This window comes from Onychostoma macrolepis, chromosome 22 (assembly GCF_012432095.1).
Source record: "Onychostoma macrolepis isolate SWU-2019 chromosome 22, ASM1243209v1, whole genome shotgun sequence".
In the NCBI taxonomy this organism is placed as follows: Eukaryota; Metazoa; Chordata; class Actinopteri; order Cypriniformes; family Cyprinidae; genus Onychostoma; species Onychostoma macrolepis.
In genome coordinates, this window is record NC_081176.1 from 2427138 (window position 1) to 2442570 (window position 15433).

At 38.7% G+C, this 15433-nt stretch overlaps 1 pseudogene; it reads right to left on the reverse strand.

The window, feature by feature from the left end:
* Nucleotides 1-893: 893 nt before the first annotated feature.
* LOC131530121 (myosin heavy chain, fast skeletal muscle-like) lies at nucleotides 894-15197 on the reverse strand (annotated as a pseudogene).
* Between the last annotated feature and the right edge of the window lie 236 nt (nucleotides 15198-15433).

The window sequence follows — 15433 nt, forward strand, 5'->3', positions numbered from 1 at the left end:
CTCCAGCCTTTCCTGGAACTGATAAAACAAGTTTAAATGCACGCTATTTTAGGCGAACATAAATAGTAACACTTTCCACACCAAACAAGTACGAATTTGTGTATTTGAGTACAGACATGAAACTAAAAATATATTGACAGTATCATGATGATGTCATATTTTATGTGAAGGACACGTGAGTGGTAATTTGCTTTAGGGTGTTACAATGGTGAAAACTTGACTGATGAATATGAAAATGTTTGTGATGTTCATACAGAAGTTCTTCCTGATTAGCTGAAAGGCAGATATTGCTATTGTGTGCTATGCAATGAGCCATGGCTTTTACCATTGCAAGATTTGTAACTGTCATACACAGTTCCTTTTCTTGGTTGATGCAAGGGGAGGAGGATGAGGAGGATGAATGAAAAGCAGCCGATGACATTATGAAGCATGCCTTTCACACAAAATTATGTGCATTATGTAGTTTGAATACTGATACTATCCTATTTAACCATATAATTTCAAATTTACTGAATACACAGAAATGTTCATTCGTCAATAAAAGTGTGAAGCTGTGACTGTGTATCTGTGTTGTATTATGTATAATAGATTAACATATAATGTCCATTTTGTAATTTAGCATAATTGTTAAATTGAGGTATTTGTTTTAAAATATATTTACACCTGTACGTTGAATACAAACTTAGGCCTACTTTTCATTAAAGGCATTTATTATTAGTTTGTGCATTCCCTGACAATTGAACCTGTGATCATGGCATTGTTGGTTCCATGATCTACCAGTTGAGCTACAATTATAACAAAAACAGAGAGTGACTTGAATAAATATATTTAAGACACAGCACAAGTAAGTCATATTTTATGCTTGCTTGTAGATGTGGTGTGATGTATCATCTTCATTCTTCATCCTTGCTCTTCAGTAACAGAAAAGAAAAAGTAATAGTTATATGCTGTTTTTAAAAAAAATTTAATCCAAATCATATTTATATATGTATGCATACATTAAGTATACAATACCTTCCCAGCCTCGCGACTCTTGGCTCTCAGCTTGTTGACCTGGGACTCTGCGATGTCAGCGCGCTCCTGAGCCTCCTCCAGCTCATGCTGCACCTTCCTGTACCTGGACAGGTGAGTGTTGGCCTGCTCCTCCTGTTAGGATGACACAAGATATACAAACCCTTTCAGAGCATTGCCCTCATGACACCGAATGAATTGAATAGAAAAATGTCAAAACTTCACACTCGAGACATTTGACATTAGACTTACAGCTTCTTCAGACTGGCGCTTGTAGGCCTTCACTTTCAGCTGCAGCTTGTCTACCAGATCCTGCAGTCGGGTCATGTTCTTCTTGTCTTCCTCAGTCTTTGGGTGAAAGTATTGTAGATGGTCTTAAGTAAACTATGAATATTATAATGAGATGTAAATTTCTAAATCCTGTGTAGATGTACCTGGTAGGTGAGCTCCTTCACTCTCCTTTCATATTTGCGCACACCTTTCACAGCATCTGCACCACGTCTCTGTTCAGCTTCAACTTCAGCCTCCAACTCGCGCACCTTCAGTAGAGAGTCATTGTTGTCACCTCTCAAATCTCTACCATATAGCCATTTCATCTAAGACTGTATTTAGCATTTTATTTACCCTGGACTCCAGTTTCTGGAGCTGTTTCTTTCCACCCTTCATGGCCAAACTCTCAGCCTCATCCAGACGGTGCTGCAGGTCTTTGACAGTCAGCTCCAGGTTCTTCTTCATCCTCTCCAGGTGAGCACTGGTGTCCTGCTCCTTCTTCAGCTCCTCAGCCATCATGGCAGCCTGAAATATAAGCCAATTCAAATGAACTAGCCAATATAGACAGAAATGCCTTCCATGAATGTTTCCTTGGTTACCACATGCAGCTAAACAAAGTCAAATTACTGTTTAATTTAGAATGGAGAAACAGAATATAGGCGCTCACATCAGTGATGGCCTTCTTGGCCTTCTCCTCTGCATTTCTGGCCTCCTGGACTGCATCGTCCACCTCACCTTGAACCTGGACCAGATCAGCCTCCAGCTTCTTCTTGGTGTTAATAAGACTTGTATTCTGTGTTATTTAAGCAGGTAGTTTAGTGTACATTGAACTAAAACTTGGTTATCATGTAACCTGAATTTGCTGCAAGTATACAGTAGTTTTTCTGTACTTGTGAGTGCAGCAGTCCCACACGCTCGCTGGCATCCACCAGCTCCTGCTCCGCCACTTTGCGGCCTCTCTCTGTTTGCTCCAGTGCAGCTCTCAGCTCCTCAATCTCTGCTTGCATCAGGTTATTCCTGCGCTCCACCATGGCCACCTGCTCCTTCATGTCCTCCTGTCCTCTGACAGCTTCATCAAGGTGCAGTTGGGCATCCTGTGGCAATGTTCTTTCTTTGTTAGTTGCATGTCATGTTTTGATTAATTCATGTATCATATTCTTATCATCAAACATTTAATATGTGTTGCAATTCTTCATTCTACAGAAAGATACCTTGAGTTGGCCTTGGACGTTCCTGAGCTGTTTCTGGGCCTCAGCAGCCTGGCGGTTGGCATGACTCAGCTGGATCTCCATCTCATTCAGATCTCCCTCCATCTTCTTTTTGACTCTCAGGGCATCATTTCTGCTCCTGACCTCAGAGTCCAGAGTGCTCTGCATGGAATCGATCACTCTTTGGCTGTTCCTCTTGATCTGTTCCATCTCCTCGTCCTTCTCAGCAAGCTTCCTGTCAATCTCACTCTTCACTTGGTTCAGTTCCAGCTGCACACGAAGAATCTTGGACTCTTCATGCTCCAGGGTGCCCTACAAGGAAAAAGGGTAAAACTTTAGAATACTATTGTCGTTAATGAATAACTACATAGGATCAAATGACTAATGCCCTATTATCATTGTATTAACTACTATTACCTATCAAGGAACTCTGATTAATAATTTAGTAAGTAATAGTGCTCAGTTGAAACTCATAGTTCACTATTAGCTAATCAAGAATTACTATTTTTTTCATATACTGGAGAACTTCTAAGAACTACTGTATACAGGTTAATAATTAATGTGAATTATGCATAATGAAGAATTAATTTTAAAATGAAGATCATTGTAACCCACTAGTAATGACTCTAGTATTCTAAAGTGAAAATCATCATAACGCCCTAATATTGACTGACGTCGTTGTAAGCTTTTGAGATATATGTAAGGTTTTGGATAGTAATGACTCAAGTATTACTACATCCTTCTGAAGAAACTACTAATTATTTGTATCTGTATTCTAAACTGAAGATCACGGTAACCCGCTAGTAATGATTTAAGTGTTACGAAATCTAGCAAAATGAATTACTAACCAGGACCTTACAAAAACCTAATAATTCATTTAGAAGGATGTAGTAACACCTGAATAATTACTATCCAATACTTTACAAAACCCTAAAAAGCTTACAATGATTTCAGTCATTACTAGGGAGTTATCATGATCTTCCCTTTAGAATACTGTAATTAGTAATTCTCTCTGAAGAATTTGGTAATACTTGAGTCATTACTAGTGAGTTACCATGACCTTCACTTTAGAATTAATTATATATAATGTATTATTTATATTAATTATGAACCTGTATACAGTAGTTTTTAGGAAGGTATGAAAAAATAATAGTTACTGATTAGCTAATAGTGAACTACCACATTCGACTAAGCACTATTACTTACTAATTCATTATTCAGAGTTTCTTGTTAGATACTAGTAGTTACTAGAGTGCTAATATTGCAGTACTCGTGTAGTTATTCAGTAATGATGGAACAGTATTCTAAGTGTTACTGGAAAAAGGGAAAAAAATGTACTTTTCAAATTTATTATTAGAAATGGCAACATTTATGGGGAATGGACCATTTCATGTTCAATATTTAATGTTGTTCAAAGCAATGGTATCATAATGTTAATATTGTAGAAAAGGAATAGCACCTCAGCCTCTTCAAGTGCAGTCTGGATCTCTGATTTCTCAGACTCCACTGTCTTCTTGGCTTTCTCTAATTCATGAATGCTCTTTCCAATCTCTCCAAGCTGCTCAGTGAGTTCAGAAATCTCCTCTAAAGGTGTTTAAAAAGTAGAAATATTACATGTTCTGTTTTAATACATCTCTTATCTTACATCTTTGGTGTACAAATAAAAGTGCCATTTACGTTGCAGATTCTTGTTCTCTCTCTTCAGGGTCTCAAGGTGGTCAAGAGCTTCTTCATAGGAGTTCTTCATTTTGAAAAGCTCAGTGCTGAGAGAACGAGCTTCTTTCTGAGCACCTTCTAGTTCAGCCTGGCTTTCCTCATACTTCTGTTTCCACTCTGCTAGGACCTGAAGAAAATGGTAGACATTTTTAATTAGCCAAGTCCATGGATCAAGGTATAGATTTTAAGATTATCCATATCCTTCTCACCTTGTCAAAGTTCCTCTGCTTCTTGTCAAGGTTGGCAGCCAATGCATTTGACCTCTCCACATCAATCATGAGGTCCTCTACTTCACCCTGCAGTCTCTGTTTGGTCTTTTCCAGAGAGGCGCACTTGGAGTTCACTGCCTCAATAGATTCTTCAGCATCCTGCAGACGCTGGGCAAGCTTTTTCCTGAAGAAATTGGTATGAAATTATGAAATCTTAATAACATTTGAGATATTAAATGCAGGGTGTTGAAGACATTGTTCTTTGTTGTGTTTACTTCGCTTCCTCAAGCTCCTCAGTGCGTTGGATGGCATCAGTCTCATATTTGGTTCTCCACTGAGCCACCTCACTGTTGGCCTTAGACATTCCACGCTGGAGTTCAGCTTTGGCCTCCTGCTCCTCCTCATACTGCTCTCTGAGCAAATCACAGTCATGGCGGGCAGACTGAACCGCATGGGCCAGAGCATTCTTGGCCTGTAAGGCAGCATATTTTGGGCTTTCCGGCAGTCCAATCTTTACAATCATTTAGATTATCAAAACTTAATTTTCAAAATTAATTAACTGATTAATTTTGTATAACTCTACCTTGACTTCTTCCTCAATATGTCTTTTGAGTTCCTCAATTTGCTGTGTATAAGCCTGTTTTCCTCTGGTTAGCTGTGAAACAAGTGCTTCTTTCTCTTCCAGTTGCCGGCTAAATTCACCTTGGAATCACATTAGAAATATTACTATGAAATGCAATAACATAGAAACTTTTAAATAATTTTTTTAAGGTTTTTACGTGTCATTTTATTTGCCATGCCTTACCATTTTCAGTATGAAGTCTTGCACGTTGTGCATTCATGTCATTCAGCTGACGAACATTTTCATCACTCTTGGTCTTGATTTCACTCAACTGGTCTTCCAGGGTACGGCACATCTTCTCTAAATTAGCCTTAAGAGGTACAGGGTTATCTACAGATGTTTGTAAATATACTTTTACATTTAATGATTCTCTGTTGACAGTACCTTTGCTTTAGCCACCGCCTCCATGTTGCTTGTCAAGTCATCAATCTCCATCTTGTATTCACTCTTCTCCTTCTCCAGCTTCTGCTTGACCCGCTGGAGGTTGTCGATCTGTTCTCCGAGTTCAGCCACAGTGTCTGCTTGCTTCTTTCTGAGAGCTGCAGCTGTAGCTTCATGCTGCAAGGTAGACTCTTCCAGATCACGACGCAACTTCTGGAATTCGGCTTCACGCTTCTTGTTCATCTCAATCTGGGCAGCAGTGGCACCACCAGCTTCCTCAAGCCTCTCGCTGATCTCCTCAAGTTCCCTGGAGAGATCAGCTCTCTGCTTCTCCACTTTAGCACGAGCAGCTCGCTCTGCCTCAATTTCCTCTTCTAGTTCCTCTATACGGGCCTAATTGAGGGAAATAATGTTTTAAAATTTATAATGTACTGTAATGTAATGAAATAATGAAATGTATAATGCCCAGCTATCCAAAACCTTTACAGTTTCACATAGATAAGATTATGGTTAGCATTACCTGAAGTTCTCTGATCTTCTTCTGAAGCTGTGCTCCCAAAGACTGTTCATCCTCAATCTTGCTGAGAAGCTGACTTATCTCAAAGTCCTTCCTGTTTTTAAAGTATTTGTAGAACGTGTCAAATTCTTATTTTGTGTATTTGTGTAAATTTCAAACATTTAATGTCTGCTCACTTTTTGATCTTTTCATCTGATTGTTGTTTTTCATTCTCCAGGTCCATTATGGACTCCTGGGCCAGTTTCAGATCACCCTCAAGCTTCCTCTTGGCTCTCTCAAGGTCCATACGGAGCTTCTTCTCTTGTTCCAGTGAGCCCTCAAGCTATTGTGAAAGAAACCAGAGCAATAAAATATTAATTAGCAACAATATTAATTTCCCATTGACTCATGAACTTATTACATCGTCCACTTGCTGCTCAAGCTTTGACTTGGCTTTAGTCAGAGTGTTGACTTTATCTTCCTCTGCCTGAAGGTCATCAAGAGTCTGCTGGTGTGCCTCTTGGAGGGCTTTCTTCTCTTTGGTTAGCTTGGCAATGCTCTCATCCTGAGAGGCCATCTCCTCCGTCAGGTTTTTCACCTACATGGAAACATTGATTATTGGTTTCATTCTCAAGAGACTGAATGAATATCAGCAGTGTGATGATGTCAGAAAACACTGACTTTATTTTCAGTTGCATGTTTCTCCTTCTCTACTTTGGCCAAGGTGAGCTCCAGGTCATCGATGTCTTTCTTCAGCTCGGAGCATTCATCCTCCAGTTTCCTCTTCTTGGCAGTCAGTTCAGCATTGATTTCCTCCTCATCCTCCAGTCTCTCGTTTGTCTCTTTGAGTTTGGCCTCGAGCTGGATCTTGCTTTTGATGAGACCTTCACATCTCTCCTCAGCATCAGAGAGGTTTTCAGATTCCTGTTCATTGACATGGATGTAGTTAATGACTTATGTTCATAACTGTCAGATCTATATTAGGAACAGTAAGAGCTGAAATACTCACAGCTGTTACTTGCAGCTGAAGGTCATTTTTCTCTTGAAGAAGTGATACCATTTTCTCCTCAAGCTCCTTCTTTTTAGCTAATGCTTTTGTCAGATCCTCCTTCATTTTTTCATAGTTCTCCTTCATGGCTGCCATTTCTTTCTCAGTCTCTGCACTCTTCAGAAGAGGCTTGATCTTGAAGTACAGCTTCATCCATGGCCAATGTTTGACATTCATGAATGAACGGATGTTGTATTGGATGGAATAAATTGATTCTCTGTGTAAATTGTAATCAGTAAATCAGTCATCATCAATCTGTGGTGCTAAACGGTTGGTTTCCTAACAGTTTTGTAAGTTGATTTTACCTCCTCTCCGTCATTTTGACAAACTCCTTCCTCATGACGTATCCACGGCACAAAGCCTGAGTCATGGTAACCAGCGTTGCTAGTTTGTCATCTCTCATCTCCTCAAGAGTACCCAACAGACCAGCTTTAAAGAACACCTACAAGAATAATAAAAATGTATTAGTGGTACAGTGACAGAGACCTGGGTTACACTCTATCGCACATTTATAATAAAGTTTAATTTAAATTAACTAGAACAGACATTTAAGGGAATTTGTCGGTTTTAGTTTGAGGAGGCATAATAATTTATAATTAGATTAATTTTGGTTTTGGCCATGTAATATATTTACTGAGTAGCTCACCTTGGTGTGTCCAAACTTGTATTGGGTGTGGTCAACATCAATGGAGCCCAAGAGTTTTTCTGAAGCCTTTTTGTTGTCAATAAACTGTCCTTCAGGGATGACACTAGCATTTAATACTTTGTATCTAGAGGACATAAAAGTAACATTTATGTTTTGGTGAAGCCACAAATGTTGAAATATGGTTAAGATTAGGTGGTGTTTTATCACTAATTAATAAGTTGAAAAAAGGTGTGGTGTCTTTACCTCTGCTTGAAGTCACCATAGAGAATTCTGCTGGGGAAACCCTTCCTGCAGATTCTGATACCCTCCAGCACACCATTACACCTGAGCTGGTGGATAACTAGGAAGTTCTCCATCAGACCTGAAATGCAAATGTTCTTAATGTTTCAGAAGTATTTTCAAAACTGTGATGCATTTGAGCCTTTGGGGATCAAGTTTACCTGGAGTCTTGGACTCATTAGGAATCAAGCAGCGCACAAAGTGAGGGTGAGTGCTCCTCAGGTTAGTCATCAGCTTACCCAAGTTCTCCTGTGGAATTGTTTATGAAATTAGTTCAGTCTTTAGTGGAGAAGATGTTCACATCCTTCATTAAAAGAGATAATTATGTTTACCCTAAAAAGTGCAGACACAGTCTGGAAGGAACCACCCTTCTTCTTGCCTTTCTTTCCACCTCCGCCCCCCTCAGCTGTTTTATGTCAAAGAAAGAATTTATTATTGATTTTATGTTGCTTTTACATTAAGCTGTTCAATAGATTGATATCTGATAATGACAGATATTAACTGCTGTCATCATCTTGCTTAGATATACTTCATGTTTTTTTATGAAGTTTAGAATATGTGATCACATAGTGTGCTACATGAAGATCAATTTATAATTTCTCTGTTTTGCATGTCATTAAAAATTAATAGTGAAGAATTCAGGAAGATGTTCGTACCTTCAGCTCCATGAGCAGCATACAGGAAGGCCAGCACTTTGAGTGATGACTTTTGGTAAAGTTGCACAACAGAGTCGTTCAGTGGATCCTTGTTCTTGTCCAACCAGCCAGAGATGTTGTAGTCCACAGTGCCGGCGTAGTGCACCAGAGAGAAGTGGGCCTCTGCCTTACCTTTGGCAGGCTTGGGCTTCTGGAAAGCTGCAGTTTTGCCCAGATGCTGATCATGCAGCTTGTTTTTAAAGCTTGTGTCTGTTGCCTTGGGGAACATGCACTCCTCTTCAAGGATGGAGAAGATGCCCATTGGCTGTTTAAGAAATGTTCACACTCAAGTACAGGCACAATGTGAATAGTAAATTTAATTTACCGTATTGACCCGAATATAAGTGGGGTTTTTTTCTTGGAACTACATCTGAAAAGTTGCGGTCATCTTATATTCAGGGTCTAGACCAGGGGTAGGCAACGTCGGTCCTGGAGTGTCACTGTCCTGTAGAGTTTAGCTTCAACCCTAATCAAACACACCTGAACAAGCTAATCAGGGTCTTCAGAATTACTAGGGCTACAGGCAGGTGAGGTTTTTTTCAGGGTTGGAGCTCTGCAGGATATCGGCACTCCAGGACCGACGTTGCCTACCCCTGGTCTAGACTTTGACATGTAAATAATACACCCACAACAATAGGTGGTGCCAAATACACATAAAACTAGTGTGCCAAGAAATATGTGATGTAATGTGTGTTGTAATAATGTTAGAAGATCGCGAGTGAAAACAAAAGAAAAAGAAAAGCTTATAGCGGCATGAGTCGTGACTGTCATGTTAGCCTGATGGGAACAAACTTCCTCTGTAAGTGATTTTAAAATGTAAGACAGTAGCCTACCTAGATTTGAAGGCTATAATAAGATTTCACTTCTGCTGATAATGAAATTTTGCTAGGCTACTATGAGATGGATAGCCTAATTGTTATATAATTCAGATGGGCTAACCTATATTGTCTAACCAGCAGAGGGAGCCCTCGCCCAAGTACTGACCGTGCTCCGCTCCCTCTACTTCCTCTGCATTCATTTCCTGTTTGACTGCTTTATAAACAGAGCCCATACTTGAACTCATTGCGAAGTAATGCCAGTTAACCTGCCTTACCATGCGTTATTCCTGTTCTTCCATCCTGATATTCTGTGTATGATTCTGCCTGATTCTCTGATTTACGGTTATTTGGATTTTCCTCATTGTTCTGGTTACCTGATTTGGACTGATGTTTGTGTTTGGACCCATTGCCTGCCTAATCACTCTAGCCTTCTGGATCTCCCCTGTGTATGGTGACAGATCGGACTGCTATTCTGGTTTCGACTCTTTGCCTGCCTTCCCGAATCTGTTTGTGGTAACTGCCTTTAATAAACTTCCGCACATGGATTCTAACTCAGCCTCAGCGTCATTGTTACATAACCTACCTGTTATTTTTTATGGTATATCAAAAAGTGTATATTTTAAATGCGATTGTTGGTACATTTTAACAGTATTTACCATACATTCAAAACTAAAATAGGAGAAAAAATATGCAATATGAAAATAATTTTTGGTCACACTTTATATTAGGTGGCCTTAACTACTATGTACTTGCATCAAAAAATAAGTGCAATGTACTTATTGTGATCAAAACACTTTTGCTGCTATTGCGGTGGGATATATGGGTAAGGTTAGGGACAGGTTTGGTGGTATGGGTAGGTTTAAGGGTGGGTTAAGGTGTAAGGGATGGGTCAACATTGTAATTATAAATGTAATTACAGAAATTTATTACAGATGCAACTACATATAGGTATTTTTAAAAATATAAGTACAATGTAAAAACATGTATGTACACAATAAGTGCATTGTACCAAATGATTAATTTAAATGTAAGTACACAGTAGTTAAGGCCACCTAATATAAAGTGGGACTAATCAAAAATTTTTTTTTAAATAAAACACAAGATTTGGTTTTCAAAAAGCCTTTTCCAGAAGGTACATCTTGAAAAGCGGGGGTCATCTTATTTTCGGGTCAATACGGTACTGAATGCCACTTACTTTCTCAATAAGCTCAATGCAGGCAGCCAAGTCCATACCAAAGTCAATGAACTCCCATTCAATGCCTTCTTTCTTGTACTCCTCTTGCTCCAGAACAAACATGTGGTGGTTGAAAAACTGTTGCAGTTTCTCATTTGTGAAGTTAATGCAAAGCTGCTCCAAGCTGTTGAACTGATAATCATACAGAAGCAAGTTCATACTGCTGACTGTTACCTTTTATATCTTGATCCTTTCAGAGACATTAATGACTGATGCTCACATCAAAGATCTCAAATCCAGCGATGTCCAGCACACCAATGAAAAACTGTCTAGACTGCTTGGTGTCCAACATCTCATTGATACGGATAACCATCCATAAGAACATTTTCTCATAGACAGACTTGCAGAGAGCCGAGACTGCGTTGTTCACCTGAGAAACAGTGCAATTGATGTTAGATTTTACTTTGTGAAGTATGAATGTCTCTTATGAATGTCTACGGGACATTTCTAACGTCATTCATCTATTGAGAAGGTAAGTGTGATCACCTGTGGTACTGTCTGGCCTTTGGTCACCATCTCGTTCCCGACCTTCACTCTGGGGTAGCACAGAGCTTTCAGCATGTCAGCAGAGTTGAGGCCCATGAGGTAGGCGATTTTATCAGCCACTGAGGAAGAACAGTTTTTATGCATTACTTTCACTTATCAAGTCAATGTTTGCATGCTGATTTGTGTTAATAATACACCCTACCCTCAGTGCCGTCAGGTTCAGCCTGCTCCTCCCTCTGCTTCTGTTTGAACTTCATGTTCCCATGATGCATCACAGCACCTGTCAGCTTGTAGATGCTGATTTTCTCATCAGAAGTGAAGCCCAGAATGTCAATGGCAGTCTGTTTTTTTGCCGACCAAATAAAACACGTAATGCATTAATATACAGTGTATATTGCATGTCATCCGTATTTACGCCAGTTCATGCTATTGTTCTTCTTTTTAATTTATTGTCAGAAACATTGATTGTAACCTGAAAATACCACTACTACTTATAAAACGGACTAGTCCACATACATCTGTGGCAATGAACTCCTCCACGTCATCGATACTCTTGACAGTGATTTCACCCTGGCTGATCATTGGATAGTCATAAGGGTTGGTGGTGATGAGCAGGGCCTCTGTAAAGAGTTGATGTGCAGCATGTTAACGGTGCTCTCAAACAAGGAAATAACTGAAGCACACAATCCTGTTGATTTCTCACCGAGCAGCTCTGGCTTGTGTCCAGTCATGAGTTGGTAGAAGATGTGGTAACTCCTCTCAGCCGTCAGCTGGAATGTCACTCTTGACTTTTCCAGCAGATCTGTAAAAGTGGTGAAAAAAGACATTGAGTTCAATTGATTAATCAACTTGTTAATCTCCAAATAAAAATATTAGGTTTAAAACAGTGTTGACTCACAAGTTTCAATATCAGCTGAGGCCAGTTTTCCAGTGGTCCCAAAGTGAATCCTGATGAATTTACCCTACAGAGATTGAAATCATTTACAAAAGCTCAACTGTTTGGCAACTTTGAAAGTGTGAATGATGCTGTACAATGTTATGATGATTCATAGGTGCAACTTACAAAACGAGAGGAGTTGTCGTTCCTCACAGTCTTGGCATTACCATAAGCTTCCAGCAGAGGGTTGGCTGCCACGATTTGGTCCTCCAGTGATCCCTAATGTATTTGTAGGCAGTAGATAGGTATGAGGTGAAGCACTAATACTGTGATCAATAACACTGAATAAAACATCTAGAATAGGATTTCACTAACCTGCATTTTCCCAGCGACCGGCTCTGCCTTCTTCTGTCCAGACATCGCACCAACAGTTGCAAAGTACTGAATGACACGCTTTGTGTTCACAGTCTTTCCTGCACCAGATTCTCCACTGGAGATTGATACAAGATCATCATTTAGTCATAAATCTTCGATGAATTTATATGTATAATGAAAAAACTTTAGATTATGCCATCAAAAGAATATTTACTCACGTAATCAGGACAGACTGGTTCTCACGATCTGAAATTAAATAGGTGAATGTTAACAGGGTTTGCAAAAAAGGTTACAGCTGATATTAACTTGAAAGTAAGTGTTTGTAGAGTCATTTTAATAGGACTTCCCTCACTAAAGATTTTTCTGCTGAATTAGTAGTCGTTCATTTTAAGCATTAGTCGACTAATTGCACATTTATTAATAAACAATTTTAATCTAAATAATGAGCCTTTAATTTCCTACATAGCCTAACAAGCGCATGCATAAAGCTTGCCACAGAATACCAGCAGAAGTAATGATTATGAATGTGGCATGGAAAAACTGTAAGGATGCTGAATTAATATTTTAATAATTTATTGATAAATGAGTGCTTTCTTTCCTTTCGGTTTAAGAGATGAATTCGGCAACACTGATTCGCCATTTCCACAGTAGTGGATGCGCCTTTATATGGATTACATAATTTGAGAATATTTGTTATCTATTTGAATTGATTCATTTGAAAGTAGACATTTTGCTCTCTCTAGATACAAGGCAAATATACATGGAGTTTCGTTTTTTTTTTTTGACATACTCAAGTTCACAGGGACCAAGACGGCAGAAAGCGCTTCCTGTTTGTTTTCATTATTTTAGAAAAGCGCAATGTTTTGTTGTTATTGTGAGTGCTCACAAATGAGTGTAGAGTCTTTACAGATTTGAAAGAAGTATTACTCTTACCTGTATGACCAAAAATAAGGGAGTATTTTAAGAGCAAGTGACCGGCCCCTCCTTCTGTCCTGCAGTGAGCGTGCTACTATTTAGCTTCACACTCTGCACAGACACTTTAATAATGCACATTTTTCTAAGTTAATGTTAGATTGAGCGGCCATGTAATGTTGCTGCTACTAACATATTTCAGATGATAAACCATATTTGAGGTCGATGAATGATAGGTGAGCATTTGGATGTCCTGCCCGATGCACTGTATTACCGCATAGACCATTTCCGGGGAATTTAATGTTTTTTGGTGGCTAATAAAATTTTGGTCGACCAAGCCTCTTCTCGTCGACTATTAGGGGCAGCCCTAATTTTTAGTTAACTCTTCTATTATTTTTGTTGTTCTTGAATTTGGCAATACATCTATAGGCTATATGCTTACCCTAACTTTTACTTTTTATTCATTCATGTAAGTTCATATAGAAGAAGTTTGTTACAACTTTAATGCAGTAATGCTAAATAATGATAATAACTTTTAGAGCTGTTTTACAGCAGAATCGGAATTGTCTCCATGTATGAGTTTGATTTGCACTGATTCTGAATTATTCCTGGTTATCTCTGTCAAGCTTTTAAACAATCTGTATTATATAGAGCACTATAGAAATAAAGGTGACTTTACTTGAATAATGCTTCCTATAAAGAACTAACTAAATTAATGTAATCTTGAACTTTACGAGAGGATTTGCATCAGCTGAAAACTTCAGCTAGGTATGGTTTACTAGCTAGTTGTTAACTAAACATTCTAAAAATTGAGGATAAAAACATTATCAGTCCTCTTTTATACAAACTTATTAAACAATTATTTTTTTGTACTGTAAATTAAATAAAATTGCATACATACTGTTTGCATTTAACTTATCCATATGTTAACATTGTCACAATTTATACAATTTATAGGCAATGAATTATATACTAAAGTGCGTCTTTTTAACCCTCATGTATTGACACTTCCAGAATCCACTTACCACTGAGCATGAACTGGTAGGCGTTGTCAGAGATGGAGAAGATGTGAGGTGGGGCTTCAATCCTCTTCTTGCCTCTGTATCCAGCCACAACAACTGAGTCGTACACTGGGAGCCACTTGTAGGGATTGACAGTGACGCAGAACAAGCCAGAGTAGGTCTGAAACAGAGATAGATAGTGCAGTTTTACAATACTGCCGTCCCATCTTAGGAATAAAACATGATTTACTTAGACTTACGTAGATCATCCATGCTGCGTAACGCTCTTTGAGGTTATACAGCACAGCAGGTTCATTGAGGTGGGTCATCATGGCCATGTCCTCAATTTTGTCAAACTTGGGAGGGTTCATGGCGTGGATATCATCATCTTTTACCGTGAGTGTCTGTAATGAACATTGATCAGCATTTTTGTACACATATTTGTATAATATTTTACTGGAGACTAAAGCACAGTAACATATGAAATCATTTTTTATCCACGATACTTACTTTCCCACACAGAGTTTTGACAGTAGCTTTGCCACCCTCTCTACTAACAAGAGTACCCTTCAGATACATCTCAGCTGCATCTGCCACGAAGAACGCAGTTTTGGCATCAAAAGGGGTGTTCTGAGCCTCGATTCTCTCTCTTTCTGGCTTCCGGAGGTAAATGGCCGCCGGGCCAAAACACTCCATTTCACCATCTCCCATGATGGCACTTCACTGTGGAGCAGAACTGACATCACAATGCTGATAGACTTATTTTTGGTAACTTTTTAACTTTAATTGAAAATGTATTTTTCTTTTTCTTTTTAAATTTCTTTCTAACTTTTAACTACTTATAATCATGACCATGACTCTAACTTTAATTTATTGTGCATGAAAATGTTTGTTAATTTATTAATTCCAATTATTAAACCTTCCAAAAGATTACATGCATTGTCATCATCATTTTTTGCAAGTGGAAAAACTTTGAATCTTTTATTAGCACTTTACCTTGTATGATGCTCAGAGAGAAATAACAGCTGTCAGGTACAGGATTCTGAAAACAACAATGGTAAACAAAAAAAGAGTGTTGCATGATGTTTTTTCTCTACATAGGTCAGACTACATATGTTAAAATATAATTTCAGAAATAGACACAATAAT